Raw genomic sequence first — 15137 nt, 5'->3', positions numbered from 1 at the left:
TCAAATAACCAGTAATAAATGCTCAACAGGACAAGACAGGCCCATAATTATCTCTCTCTGTCGCTAATGACTACAGTGGGTTGGCACAGGAATTGCAATTTACACCAGAGCTGCTCTGTCATCCCAAGCTGGCACTGCCCCTGCCATTGCCCCCAGAGTGTTTGCTCCTGACTGCCCCCTCCTCTGGGTGACAAGACTGTGTGCCATACTATGAACACGACCTACGTTTGCTGCTTCGTCTTAAATCTACCTTCTACCTCTTCTCTGAATGGGTTCACCACATAGCCACTCGATGATCATGCCAGCTTCTGGGGCAGGGCAGTGCAAGGGCCGGGCAAACCGAGTGGAAGTGGAAGTAGAAGAATGGCCTCGACAACCACATCCACTGAAAATGCCAAAAATGGAGAAGAGTCTTCAGATTATTTGCATTCACACACAGCCATCTGCCAGCCAAAATGAAGAATAAAAAGCTGGAAAAATTCTTCTTGTCACTGAAGTTAAAATATTTGATCTTGAACTTACAAGAAAAATTGAATCTCACTGTAAAGAGACCTTGCACAAAGCAGAATCAGACCATCAGCTGAACATAATACCTGTAGTCCCACTTCTGTCTACATCAATATGACACTTCGAGAAGTGTCTGAAAACTCTTTGCTGACTGAATACATGCTGTAACAGCCAGTGCAAGATAGGCGAACAATGTAGTATTTTCATAAAGATCAGAGAAGAAATACAACCAGGAGCCTCGATTATGCGCAACAAATTTTTCTGGCTCATGACTTTTCCAACAAAACTTCTAGTGCAGTTGTAGCTGCACTTCCAAAGTCAGTGAAAATTTCTCATACTTTACATCTAGATATGTAAATGATGCAAGTATTGGCACAAATTACTTGCACCACACGCTCAATCTCCCTTTGACTAAAGAAAAAGCAGTGGCAGATTTTAAAACAAGGGCAGAAGACTAAAAATCTAATCTCACAGCTACAGTGGCGAGCACCCAAATCAGCGATCACCTCTAGATTTTGTTTTTTGTTAGCTTAACACAAGAAAGCTGACATTACCAGGCTGATGGTGAATCAGTATGGACAGGTAAGGTGTGTGAGTGAAAGTTGCTTAAACACTCTTCACTGCTGGATTTTCCTGATTTCACTCCACACTCTTGGCATTGTACTAGTATCTAGTGTTTCTGCCTTCAAGCTTTGTAAAAGCAAAAGAGACTCTGACAGCAATTAACTGTAATTTATTTCTTGTATCACAGATTCTATGAACAAACACAAGAGCATCCAGCAAGCACTTGGTACAAGCATGTAATTTAATTCAAGTTTACTGAATACTGCTTTTTCTTGCTCAATACAGAATCACCAACGGACCTAACTGAATTACGATCTTTCCCTTCAAGACTGTGAATTGGGCACTAAAAGTAAGGGTGATCCCTCCTGCCCAGTTAAAAAAACCCCAACCTACATATTTTAATTCTAGTGATAATATACACACACATATTTTTTAAAAAAACAACTTTTTCCTATTTAAACTACAATACCTTATCTAATAGTTGGGATAGGTCTTATGTGAATGTACCAGTTCTGCAAAGAGCCCAATAGAAGGTGGGGGGAAGAGACCAGAGCAAGCATTTCATAAGGCATTAACAATGAAAAGCAAACAAATGCCTCTCCACTGTCCTATCCCATTCACATTCAGAAATTCCCCCAAAATACTGTCAGACTTCACTTAGACAAAACAAATCCCAGAAAGGTTATAAAGTAATTGGGTAACTATTATTATTATTGAAAACATAATCCATAAATATGTTCTATTTATAAATGCTCTGTCCTCATATTGAATGCACTTAGGGTATTAAAAGACTAATTCACACGCTTAATGTGCAACAGAATTGTCATAACTACTTATAAACATGTGTAGAAAAAAACCAAACACCCCAAAAGATGTCTGCAAACTGAATTTTAGAGAAAACAGATATTTTTAAGGATATCCTGTTTAAGGATGTCCTGGGCAGCAGATACAATCTACTCACAAAGACTTCATGAGAACGTGCTTGTTTCTGAGAATTTAGCACATCTTGTAGTTCTTACGCCTTTGTTGCCAATATCATATTTATGCAATGCATTTACATGCAAACTGACCACACTTTACTACAGCTTAACATCTTTTCTCTGCCATTATTTTTAGAACATAAAATGCACCTAATTTTCAACCTATGCTGATTTCTTGTAATTCCTACTAACTGTAGAAAGCAGCTTTCCTTTCACAAAAATGAAACCATGTGAAATTGTCAAAATACACGCCTCTTTCTTTCCTCCACCTGTCTGCTGAAAGTACTGTGGCTCACTTTGTGATGGGTAGCTGCTGGTTACTTAATAAAAATTATCACAACAATGTATCTGAACAGTATCATTCGTATGCAGAGGTCTTTAACCCAACAGAGAATACGGACATTGAATGATTTTTTACGACGGCATCTGGGAGCTAATGCTCCCACTGAATACATCATCAACTCCAGCAACACGCTCTTTGCAATTGGTACAGGCCTTGCAAACGAATAATCAGCATAGACTCTTATGACGGGGTTTAATTTCTGGCCCTAGTCAAATTCTCCTTTTACCTTTGACTGGAACAGCAGTGGGTGGAGAACTGGGAAATCAATGACTCCATGAGATCTGAGGCCGACCTCTCAGCACAACTGACTGCAGTGACACGAAGTCAGCCACTTCTCGTATTTGCACTCCTAACTTCAGTGCTAAACTGTGACCACACACTAGTCTGATGGCAGTTTTTAATAAAAAAATGAAGATACAATTACATCTGCACTAAGACTAGTGAGGTATCTGTGCGTGCGTGTGTGACGCCAAGAGGCAGCCCCTGCGATGCTGCGGTTCACCAATAGCACTCGCTTCTGCAAACAGGTACCTCACAGGGCGAGGGGGGACAGCACCTGCTCAGCCCGTGGTGAAAGCTCGCTGGACGTGAACCAGCACCCTCCTAAAAGCCATGGGGTGTATTAATGCAGCCTGAACCCAAGTAACGCGAGTACAGCAATGGGTACAATAAACTAACATCTCTGTTCTGCTAACGAGGCCCCGTGCCCAAGCTGGTATACCTTACCTCTTCGTACGGGTTGTTACCTTGGGCTCAGCCCCACGCTAAAGCAGCTACATGACCCCTGCAGAAGGAGGTAGGCTGAACCTTGCTGGCACAGCGAACAATTTAGAAACAGTGCTCTGGTACCACCCAGCTATCTAGATATGCCAAATAAATAATTTATCCTGCTGTGCTGGTCAACAAGCAGTACATTTTGGGCCACCTCCTTCCATAGCAAACATTGGCATGTGAAGGTGTTCCAGCAGAAGAGCTAAGGCGATCCAGAGTGACAGAAAGGAAAGCTAATTCTGCAAGTGGACAGAGACCTTCTCCTTGGTCAGTGACAGGGAGAAAATGGGAGATGATGTTAGGAAAGAGGACTGTGTCCCTACCAACAATGAAAGGAGTATTCAGAGCAGAAAATGAAGCCAAGTTAGCAAGGTTAAGATCCACCTAAGAAGGTGCATGTGTTCCTTTTTTCCTCTAGATAGACCTGTCAGGACTTGAGATTTCTACTTGACCTGCCAGAGTCATTCAGATGGATCATATTTGTTCTCCTCCATATGCATTTCTGTGTCTTGTGGCCTTTTACTGCCCCATTCATTCTGGCAGAGTAAGACCCACCTAAATGCTGCATGAAATATTTGACATTTTGACATGTTGTAAGGATCTCTGTCCACGTGCCAAGCAACCTTTAAACATCCCAGGTCAGAGGCATCAGACGGAGGAACTGCTGCAATCCCAAACCTGTGGCAGCATGCAACTCTGTAGGGAGAGACTCTGTACATGTTTGTATTGAATAAATGGTTATCTCCAAGGTGGGGAAACTACTGAAACTTGTTCTCCGAAAAAAAACTACAGGAGCGATGACTGACTGCTCAACACAGCTACTCTCCTAGAGAGAGTGAAGTAGGACTATGATGTTATTAAGACGAGGGTATTGAATAACACTGCCTCCTGCACAGGCTTTGCTCTATGTATGTGGTACAGAGATTCGCATAGTCTCGATCACTGGGTCCATGACAAATGCTTAAGCTACTTTGAAATTATGTAGAAGATCACCCGGCTCTCTTTTGGTGCTCAGAGCAGATCAGGAACAACTTATTAAAAACAAAAATAAAACCCAGAGCATTACACAGACTCACATAAGTCTGGTTAACCTGAGTGCTCCAAGCCCAAGGGCCAAGAATACAACATATAGTAATCTTACACCTGTAACAGAGAAACACCTGTATGGAGGTGTTTCCTTAATTGTAATAATTTAAATTACATACCAGGTATGATTTAATGGAAGCATATGCAGGAATGTGATAGATAACCGCATAAACATGTTTATTATTACCTGAAATCTTTGCATTCCAAAGTAATTTGTCTCCAGAGTCTATGTTAATTTTACAGTGTGAAAATATTAACAGACACGTCACATTTATCAGAACAGCATACTGTAAGACTGGACTGAAGGTTCTTAGAGATTACACTGATTAAAGATGACATACTAATGTAATATGAATGTAAATTTATATTCTGAAACTTAATCTTCTGGAAAGTCCCAGAAATTGAAGGGACTTTGCCATGAATAAAGTAAATGTTTCCTTTTCCACCCTATAATGAGGGAGGGCAACTGTCAGTATTTAAAGTTCTTTGTTTGGTTAAATTAGATATCTGAATTTCATCATCCATTTGTTTTGTTCATGTAAAAATAATAATAAAAAAAAAAAGCCTGAAGTTTGAATATTGTAGGTCACTTCAGCAAAATACTGCAGATTGAAAAGGGTCAGATGTTGAAATCCCAAAGTGATACAGATCACACTTGTTTTCACATCATTCTTCTGTTTCAGAGAACTATCAAATCAGTTAAGAAATTCTGGGCAAGCATGGAGTTTTCGGTATTATCAGCAGCATAGTTAAACTTGACAAGAGAATTTTAGGTAGAATTTGTGTCTGTGCTGAGATTTTGTCTGTTGGCAAGAAGGGACAGCTCCATTGCTAATGTTTCTAACCCACTTCTGAATGTCAGTGGCTAAAGGATTAATTCATTAAAAATGCCACTTCATATATTTACGCTGCAAGCTTTATAGGCATAAACTATTAAAACAAACACTACTCATTCCATTTGATGCTTGGAATGTACATGGTATTTCTAGAGTTCAACTCATAGTATAAGAGCATGAAGTTATATAACTTGGTAAACATTGGAAAGTCTTGTTTAAAAAAAACACGAGTTCAAGAAAGAAAACACAACAAAATGGATGTTTCAGACCAATGCTTTCACTGTTTTATTAATAGATTATCTTTAGAACTGGTCATCTGAAAGTAAGGTAGACTGAATTATTTATACAAAGCTGACAATTACCAGATATAAAGTCAAATGTCTGAAACAAATTCAAAATAACCTGTATCTCTACAAGCAACATACTTTGTTATGATTTAGTAACTTTGTTCCTTTCTTAACAGGCAGTATAGACTATTTTTTGCTTCAACGCTCTCAAGGAAGTGAAAACTTTTGAATTCTTTCTGCAGTTGGAGTGCTACAGTAGAGTATGCCCAGGTATGCACAAGAAAAACAGTACTTCCTTACAAACCTTGCCCTTGTCCAACTTCTGAATGCATCCTATTCATGAAATTTATTGCAACATTAAAACCAAAAGATTGGGGGCCTAAGCCACAGCTCAGACTTGGAAATATTTTAAATCCTAAAATTGCTCTGGCTTTACTAGTTATATTGAAATCATTGTTGCATGGTCAATTAGCACTAGTCTTGAAGCAACAGCAGACACATTATCTTCCTTAATGCACCAAAATGAAATCTATGACCCACCCTCTCCCTAAAAAACAACTGAAACGAAATGGTGACCAAATTCTGTAGTAAAATAATTTTGACTAATGTTATCAACCGAGTGGATTCTGGTTTATTTTTCACATATTTGTATATCTGCCTGGATGGTGCAGGAGAGCTTCTTAAATGAGAAAGAGCTCTCATATGCCTGCCAGGCAGACCTACTCTGCAAAAGTATCATCTCCAGAACAGAGAATAATTTATCTTGGTTCTCAAATACTTAACTGGAGTTTAAGACCTGCATTAGCTGTGGGCAACACAGCTGTCTCCATGGAACAGAGATGTGACTTGCTGGTAACGCTGAAGGTCAGAATGATGACCCTGAGTGAGCAACGGGAGCCATCGATGAACCGGAAAGGGACAGAGAAAGAAACAGAATCCGCGTTTTGCATCGGTGTGTTGCACACAAAAGAAAATCTCCCTTTTGCTTTCTGCAACTACAGTCTTACAAGCATTTCTGTTGGCAGCACCGCCAGCTCAGGCTCTGCTTTCTTCTGGGTTCCTTCTTATTTACACTTTTACAGCTGTCTGTGAGGCTGTGTAGTAAATGGGACTGCACAACCAATCTGCACTACAGACAGACCAGAAAAAGCAACTTATTTTTATCCCGGACCAGTACTCCAAATCCAGTTCACGTCACTGCCTCACAGACAGCTGTACTGGTGCTACTGGCACAGGAGCAGGAACAGGGAAGGTGGAGCAGAGTCTACCCTGCTGCAGCCAGGCCTGCCAATGAAAGCAAAGTAGATCAAATCATGGGTATAGGTGTCAAGACTGTGGGAAGTCAACAAGGATGCTGAAGAAAAGAAAACATCTGTATTCTGTAATTTGATTATTATTGTTTTACTGATGACTCTGCTTAAGAGTGGGAGGCTGGAAACAGGATGATTATTTTTTATATGGTCAACATTAGCTTTCTGAGGATTGGGTGGAGAGACGCTTTTTTCAAACAGCCACACTGCTGACAAAGCAGTTGTTTGCAGCAGGCAACATACTTCTTCCTCTACCCAGCCCAGAATAATGTGCACTGGATATACACTTCACATTAACCTTATGCTACAACTTTCATGCTAGCAGTTTCAGCCGTGATCATTATTTTAAAATCAGGAAGACAGGCCAAGGCATCTATCAATTTGTAGTAACAGTGAAACTAAAGCAAGCTCACCACCAAGGTGCCTTGGGCCAGCTGACAGGATTTACACCAAGGTGATGGACTTGGACCCCTTCTGGAGCTTCATCTTTCAACTTGGGCTTGGTTAAAGAAATGTTATATATAATTCTCCCCATCTGACTGGGCTCCTCATAAAGAAAGGGACCTAAGAGTTACACTGATCCAACCTCTTGAGAAGACTGAAACCTGCCTCTGATAAGGAGCAGCTAGTTCAACCACACAGGTGTCACCAGGCTTTCAAAGACGGAAACTTTCCTCTTGTTTTTTTTTCCTTCAACTGCGACACTTACGGCATTCTAGCTTCCCTAGCTGCAAAGACAAACTAACATGGCTCTGATCACCACAGACAGAGCCTGACTCTTCCTTCTTCACCCCGTATCATGGAAGTATTGCAATTCCCCGAGATGGGTCTGCTGACCCAGCTCTCTGCTGCTGAAGGGAGAAAATTCTGCCCCCTCCTTCCTTTCCCTACAGTCTCCCTGGGAATTTGCCCCAGTGTTGGTGCTAACAGCATCTCAATCACCAACCGATTCAGCTCACTCATGCAGAAGAAAACTAACCTGACAAAAAAGCACGGGTTTCTCCTGGGTTAGTGATTTGAGCTGCCTCATTAGATTTTACATACAATCAACACTACAGTAAGGGATGGGTGAACACCACACAACCAGGAGCAGGAGAGAAGGAAGGAGGAGTAAGATGTCTGTCTCTTGAGAGCCACATACAGTTGTATCAGCTCAGATAAAACCACAGCAACAGAATTCTGTTGGTATTATGCTGTGGCATTAGTGCACGCTGCCCTTTTTCACATCTTCCCTCCCTTGGTATCTCCCAGTATTTTCCTATCAGCACAAAAGAGAAAAATGTGGATGAGTTTCCCAAAGAGGGGCAGGGGTCCTATTTCTATAGTAACGCCCTAGGCTTTTTTTCAAGAGAAAGCTCTCTAAAATCTACAAAGGCATAAATGTACAAACCCTGCTCATATTGCATGTCACTTGGAGGAGTGGACAGGCACCCGCAGAGTTTGAGGCCGGGCCAGACACACAGAGACAGAGGAAGAATCATCAGAAAAAGGCAAGAAAATAATGCTTCCCATCCATTATTCCATGGGGTATAAAAGATAAGCTAGATGAGAAGAGATTTCACATTCAAGCCCTAGGAAAGGTGCAAGGGAAAGCAAAATCCAATTGATATTTGAACAGCAGTAGAGAATGAGAGAAGATTTAGGGTAGCATCTATCAGAAAAATGCATGTAGTATTGGGGCCAAAATGTCACAAGAGGTTGTAGAGTTGCTGGAGAAATGATTAAGAAGATTGCAGCAAAGAGCTGCAGAGAATGGCGACGGGGAGATTAGAAGTTAGAACAAAGCATGTGAGAACAGGGCTGAGGAAGTGAACATAATAGTTGTTTAAAAAAAACACACAAAAGGTGTTTAAGCCAAGCAAATAAGTAGCACAACAAACAGTATGTATACATGATATTGAAGTTTGGGAACAGCTGCTGCTCATGTTCATTTGCTCTTATTTAGCACACATAAAAACTTAAACTTGGCTAAATGATCCAGTGCTGCAGCAAGAACCACCACAACAGGATTTATGCCATCCACCTTAGTTTTAAACACAGCAATAATTTAAAAATTTTTATGTAGGCTGCATTTTCTCATTTAGCAGCACTGCTGTTCGAGCTGCCCTTATCTTCCTGCTCATTCCAGCCTCATCCCTTCCCCTGATTATGCTGGAATGGCTACTGTGCAGCCATGCAGCAACCAGGAGAGGGAATGATCCAGGTGAAAAATGATCGGGGTCTCCACCCCTCACCCTGCTGGATCATTTCCCCAGTCAGGTTTACCATGCAGCAGCCCAAACATCTGTGCCAGCGCAATGGAGAAAACATGAACAAATCACCAGCCATGGAGGTTGCTTCAGACAATATTACTGTCAAAAAGAGTATGTGGAACTATGGTTTCAGTCGGTCAGACAGTAGATAAACTTCAGAAATCTCTGGATTTCTCAGGCTACCATTTCTTTTTTTTTCAAGTCTGCTCAAGAAAAGAACCTGCTCTTTTCTAAATTTAGAAAGCTGTCTGGAAAAGTTTCTTCCAGAAGAGGATAATACAACCCAGCTTTACAGTTCTTCCAAATGTGGGGAAAAAATTTTTGCTGATAACCTCATTGACCAAACAAGCTATCGCTGGAAAAACACTTAAGAGGATCAGAGATTTTTACGCATTGCTTGAACTCTCCCCTCCAAAAAGTGTGAAAACATCAAAGGTAGACATTTTTGCTTCAGTTTCCTGCATGAAGGTAGTTTCAAAATAGTTCATTATAAGGCTTCCTGCAGCTTTGTCTAAAGTAGCTAGTGTTATCTTGTCTCAGAGACCAATTGAAAAGTAACGAAATCCAGAACAGCAATTGACAGGACTCTCCTATCTTTGGAACTGTTTTTCCATCTTTCACCTAACGGGCTTGATTTACGACAAACATAAAATCTCACAATACTCTCAGGAGAAAACCAGGTATACTTACTACCTTAAGTGGTAAAAGAAACCCTGTACCTATGCACTTTGCTCAAAACTATTGAGAGTACCTAACAAGCATCAGTGCTGCATTAAACTTGTATGTATGTATATATGCTCCAAAGAGGAACACACTTCCTCCAAATTCTTTAACCTTTCCCCTTTAAGTGGCTCTTTCACCACCTACAGTTTTCTATTCTCTCCACTTCACACAGGATACTCGAAATCCAGCACTGCCAGAAAAACAGCAGCAGCATGAAATGAGAAAATCCTTGTCTGTTTTCAAATGCTTTTTCACCTAAAAGACCAACTAGACCCTGGCACATCTTCATCTCCTGCACAGCTGACAAGGCTCTTTTAGAAACATGGAAACACGGAAGGTGTCGTATTTGTTCTCACTCACCTTTTTAATTGCACTACAACCAAGTGATCTAAAAGTTTTGAAGAATAAAATAGGTATCAATGCCTTCATGCTGGGAGATGTACAAAGATCGTCAACTGCAGATTGCTCAGGTTTTCATAATCACCATGAAATATGACCACACAGACTGCAGATGAGGCAATACAATTTTTGATTCAGAGAAAAATCACTGCCTTCTCATGAAACTTTAACTGTGTGCAGGTAGGGCACCAGGGAGCTCAAACCAAATTCAGTAGGATTGTTTCTGTAGATGAGGATCGCTGTCATGTCCCCTGAAACTAACTTCAGATTACAGGCAGAAAGCTAGCACGGCCTTCTCACCGCACAAAAGCCTTGAGAAGTGTGGCGTGAGTAACTGATCTCCACTTGCTTCCAGAGATCTGAAAACAGAGGTGAAGTGTGAATATCCCATTTGTTTCACAAGGGCGTCAACAGAAATTCCTAGTCAGGGCCTTGTCTACTATCAAAATCTGCACCTACAGAGCTGTAGCTGCACTTAGGCAAGAAGAGGCTGTTTGCTTCTTACTGCAGCAGAACAGCTACTTTCCAGAATAAGATCAGCTACTACAGAATATTTTATATTTGACATCAGTACCAGCAATAGCTACGCTGGTGCAAGCTTCCAGGAAACAGACAGATTGATGACTTGACAATCTAAATGAGATGTTTCTAAATTTTCTGTATCAACAGGTCCCTCTCCCCTTTCAGACCTTTGAGTTTGGGGGTTTTTTTCACCCAGGGTAGTAGACACCCTTATCACTAAATGTATAGGATGATAAAAGTATAATGATCAGATGCAGACCGTTTATTGCAGATCCAGACACAAAGCTGAGAGTACTAACCTAAACATCCATGTTCAATCAATGAAATTAAAGCATTAAAAATTATTATACTCTTCTTTCCTACATGCAAATATTTCATTTTAGGTCACCTGTAAGTGATGCTTAGCAAATACACAACCACCTCTCTGCTCCCTTTTCTCTCTGATCTGTGAGAATACAAAGCTGGTGAGGAAATGCAGAGATCTGTGTTAGAAAATATGGATCTGAGAGTCTTCTGCTCTGTTGTGAAATAGAATAGAATAAAATGTTGTGTTGCTAAAGCTACAAAAAACAACCAGCAAAGATTTACTGTCACATTTTTGTATTTGAAATGAAGTGCACATTCCATCAAACCAAGAATGAATGAAATACACCAACCACTATGCTTTCTTTAATCACTATCAACAGCTACATCGATTACTGAAGTCCTCAGATGTCTATTAATCAATCGCAGCTTTAGAAACCCTCTTCTCGTGTTTGTATTATTTAGAGTGAAGTGATGTAGAGCACCTTTGGCCTTCATTTCAAAAGAAGTGGTGGAAGTGACAGAAAACAGAAATTCACATACAAGGACAGGCCTATCTACACACGTGAATCACAAATACCCATCTTGAATAAAAACTTATTTCAGTGACTTCACATTTTAATGTAAAAATCCACATTTGTTGATACAGGGAAAGGAAGCAAGTAGACTCTCAAAATTCCTGTATTTTGAAATACAGTGTTTGGTGGTCACAATGGGACTAAACAGAGATATCCAATATTCCTAAATAAGTCTCTAGTCTTTTATTTAAGAAATCGGAAACGTGTTTCTAACCCCAGAAAAAAAAATAAATGTAATGACAGGTGTTATTCCAGAAGCAGATTATGTGCAGGCATTTCAATATTTAAGAGGGGGAAGAAAACAAAAAAAGATTTTTAAAAAATTTTTTTGGGAAGAAAAGTCATATGACCTATAAAAATTTTTTATCCTTCTATATGTTTGAGAGGTGTAACAATCTTTGGTTAAAAGAAGTTTTTATAAAAAGACTACCACATCATTTTTCCTTATTGCTGTACAGAAAAATGCAGATATCCAGGTTTTAAAAGTAGAAATAAAGTCAAAAGAATGTCTTCTATTCTAGGCAACAAAATGGGCAAAAAGCCCCACAGCTGCAGCAAGGCAAGGCTGGTGTAAGGTGGAAAAGGCAGTCGAGTTGACATTTGCTATTAAAGGAGGGGTAGAGGTCAAATCCTGCTGGCTGTGCAGCACCTAAGAGTCTGCGGAAGACCGGGAAAAGCAAATCCCAAGCCGAGATTTACCAGCCACGGCCAGGCTCAAGTTCACTTTGGGTTAAAAATACTAGCAGGAAAGAAAGAACGCAGCGAAAGGGAACCGTATCTCTGTTACGTGATCTGCGCATCGGGCTTAAAGCTCTTCCCTCCGATACTTCCCCGGAGCGCGGTGTTGGGTGACCGAGTACCATTACCCCTTTTACAGCCTCCTGGAGACGGCCGTGCCCCACGCTGCAAATAAAAGTAAACCACCAGACCAAGCGCTGGCCCGAGCTTCCGTGCACAGATTTTATTAAAAACGCCTCGTTACAGAGCCTGGGAGCGTGTTACAGAGCCTAGGAGCGCCCCACGTACTCGTTTCCACCACGGCAAGAGTTTGTTTATTTATTTATACAGCGCACTCGGGTCACCGGGGAAGTGAAACTCTCCGGGCGCGCAGCGGCGGGCGCAGGGGGCCGGGGCGGCCCCGCAGGAGGGCTGCCCGCCCGCCCCGCCGCCACGGCCGGCCCCGCGTCCCCGGAGCCCGGCGGGGCCGCGCCGGCCGGGAGGGCCGCGCCCGGGGCCGCCGCCGACGGAGGCGGGCAGCGCCGGGGGCAGGAAGAGGGGCGCGCGGCGGCGGCGGGGAAGCAGACCGAAGCGCACACGGAGGGGCGGCGCGGGGAGGGGGCGCGGGTGGGTGCGCGGCCGCCCCCCCCCGCCGCCGCTCCCCCCTCGTCGTCTTCCTCCGCCGCCTCCTCCTGGGGCCGGGGGCCGCGATCCCCCTTCCCCGCCGCGGTGAGCGCCGCCGCTGGCTGCCGCCAGAGTCGCCGCCGCCGCCCGGCCGTGGCGGCCGCCGCCGCCGCCGGGGCCGGCTCCCATCCGCCATTATCCTTTGTTCGCGGCGCGGCGGCGGCGGGGATGTTGCAGGGCTCGGCTCCATCTTTAAAGCGGGCGCCCCTCCCGCGGGCGGTGCAAGGCCGGGCCCCCGCGTCCTGCCGCCCGGCGGCTCCCCTGGTCCCCGCCGGGCTCCATTTCCTTCCCTCCCCCCCGCCCCTGTTTGCTGGGCGCCTTCCTCCTCTTACCGGTTACCAGGCTGCTCCGTCACTGCTTTCGTTCGCGCCTAGGATCTCGCCGCAGTTTTATTCTCTCCCCCACGTAACACACCGCGTCAAACTACACCTCCGCCGCGTCACTCACACACACACAGGCGCTCCCAGCCCGGCGACAGGCAGGCAGCGGCCGACTGAGGAGCGCCAGCCAGGGAGCAAGCGCCGAGCGCGCCGCGGCCCGCACGGAAACCGCCGAGCGCTCACGGAAAACCCCGAGCGCCCGGCAGGCGGCGGGAACGGCCGAGCGCGCCGCCGGCCCCCGCGGAAAGAGCCGAGCGACCGCGGAAACGAACGAAGCGCCCCGGAGGGGAGGCGGAAAGAGCCGAGCGGCCGCGGGAAGGCGCGAACGGCGCTTCCGCCCGGGGCGGCCCGCGCGGAAAGCACCGAGCGGGGCTGCGGGGGGGGCGCGCGCGCGGGGCCGAGGAGCCCGGGAAGCCGCCCCGGAGGCGCGTGGCCGAGCGCGCACCCGTCTCCCCCAGAGACCCCGCTGAGGCCGCCGGCCCCCCGAGTTCACCAAGCATGTCCCTGCCGGCCCCGCGGGGCTGCCCACCCCCACACCCCCGGGGGGATCCCCTCCGTGGGTGCCCCACTGCCGGTGAGCGGCCCAGACCCCCTTCCTCAGGCACCCGATTCTTAGCCCGAGACCCAACCACTCCTTGTCTCAGGCACAACATGGCGGGTAAGGTGCTGTGGCAAGGCCGTGCTGCCCCACCTTGATGCCTCCCGGCTGCCTGGCGTCCCCACCGACCCCTCCCCACGTGGTGAAGCGCTCACGTCCTTCAGGTCGCTCCTCTAAACTTTACTGCCTGGTTTTCGCTCCGGGCTGCGACTCCTGTCCCGCTCCCTGCCCGCTCCGGCCCGGTGGCCTGCCCCGGCAGCCCAAAACCAGGCGCAGGGCCACTGCTGCTCCATCGTCACACAAATACCCCCGTGGAATCCCCCAGCCCTGAGCAGCTGGCCTCCAGCGGCCCTGGAGGGACAAACCTGCCTTGGCAGAGGCGCAGACACCAGGCACTGAAGCTGTAAAACCACGATTTTCAGAGCGGCTGTGGCCGAGGCAGCAGTTTGCACCCATGGCGCCAGCCCCGTGCTTCGGCACCTCGCAGGAGAGACAGACATTGTCATGACGGGGCAGGGGACGAGACACGGGTTTGTGTCTTGTTGGAGAAGGGGAGCAGCCACGTGCTGTGGCCCTCAACCTCATCTGCAGTGCCAGCGTGATGTCCATGGCTGTGTTTTTAAATGTTGGTGTGCTGGTTTTGGCTGGGATAGAGTTAATTTTCTTCATAGCAGCTAGTATGGGGCTGTGTTTTGGATTTGTGCTGAGAACAGTGTTGATACACAGGGATGTTTTAGTTACTGCTGAGCAGTGCTTACACAGAGTCAAGGCCTTTTCTGCTTCTCACCCCACACCACCAGCGAGTAGGCTGGGGGTGCACAAGAAGTTGGGAGGGGACACAGCCGGGACAGCTGACCCCCACTGACCAAAGGGATATTCCATACCATATGATGTCATGCTCAGTATATAAACTAGGGGGAAAGCTGGCCAGGGGACCGCTGCTCGGGCTGGGCATCAGTCGGAGAGTGGTAAGCAATTGTTTTCATTTGCATCACTTGCCTTTCTTGTTTGTTGTTGTTGTTATTGTCCTTTTCATTACAATTTTTATTATTATTATTATTTTATTTCATTTCACTTATTAAACTGTTCTTATCTCAACCCACGAGCTTTCTCTCTTTTACTTTTCCTATTCTGTCCCCCATCCCACCTGGGGGGAGTGAGCGAGCGGCTGTGTGGTGCTTAGTTGCCGGCTGGGACTAAACCACGACAGCTGGGTAGGTGAACTTTTTCTGGGAAAGGTTTTTCAAAGAGTTGATGCCACCATGGAGCAGGGAATGGGCTGGCTGGTGGTCCAGCC

General features: G+C 45.2%; 1 protein-coding gene across 1 annotated transcript in view; it reads right to left on the bottom strand.

The window, feature by feature from the left end:
* CREB1 (cAMP responsive element binding protein 1) overlaps nucleotides 1-13238 on the bottom strand; it is a 34482-nt gene extending 21244 nt beyond the window's left edge. Inside the window, exon 1 of the mRNA XM_059820058.1 lies at nucleotides 13195-13238. The gene's annotated coding sequence lies outside the window, so the exon portion shown is untranslated. The remainder of the gene's footprint in view (nucleotides 1-13194) is intronic.
* Between the last annotated feature and the right edge of the window lie 1899 nt (nucleotides 13239-15137).

This window comes from Gavia stellata, chromosome 8 (genome assembly GCF_030936135.1).
Source record: "Gavia stellata isolate bGavSte3 chromosome 8, bGavSte3.hap2, whole genome shotgun sequence".
NCBI classification, from domain to species: Eukaryota; Metazoa; Chordata; class Aves; order Gaviiformes; family Gaviidae; genus Gavia; species Gavia stellata.
The sequence above is the reverse complement of the archived record's forward strand: the minus strand, read 5'-3'. Positions and strand labels throughout refer to the sequence as shown.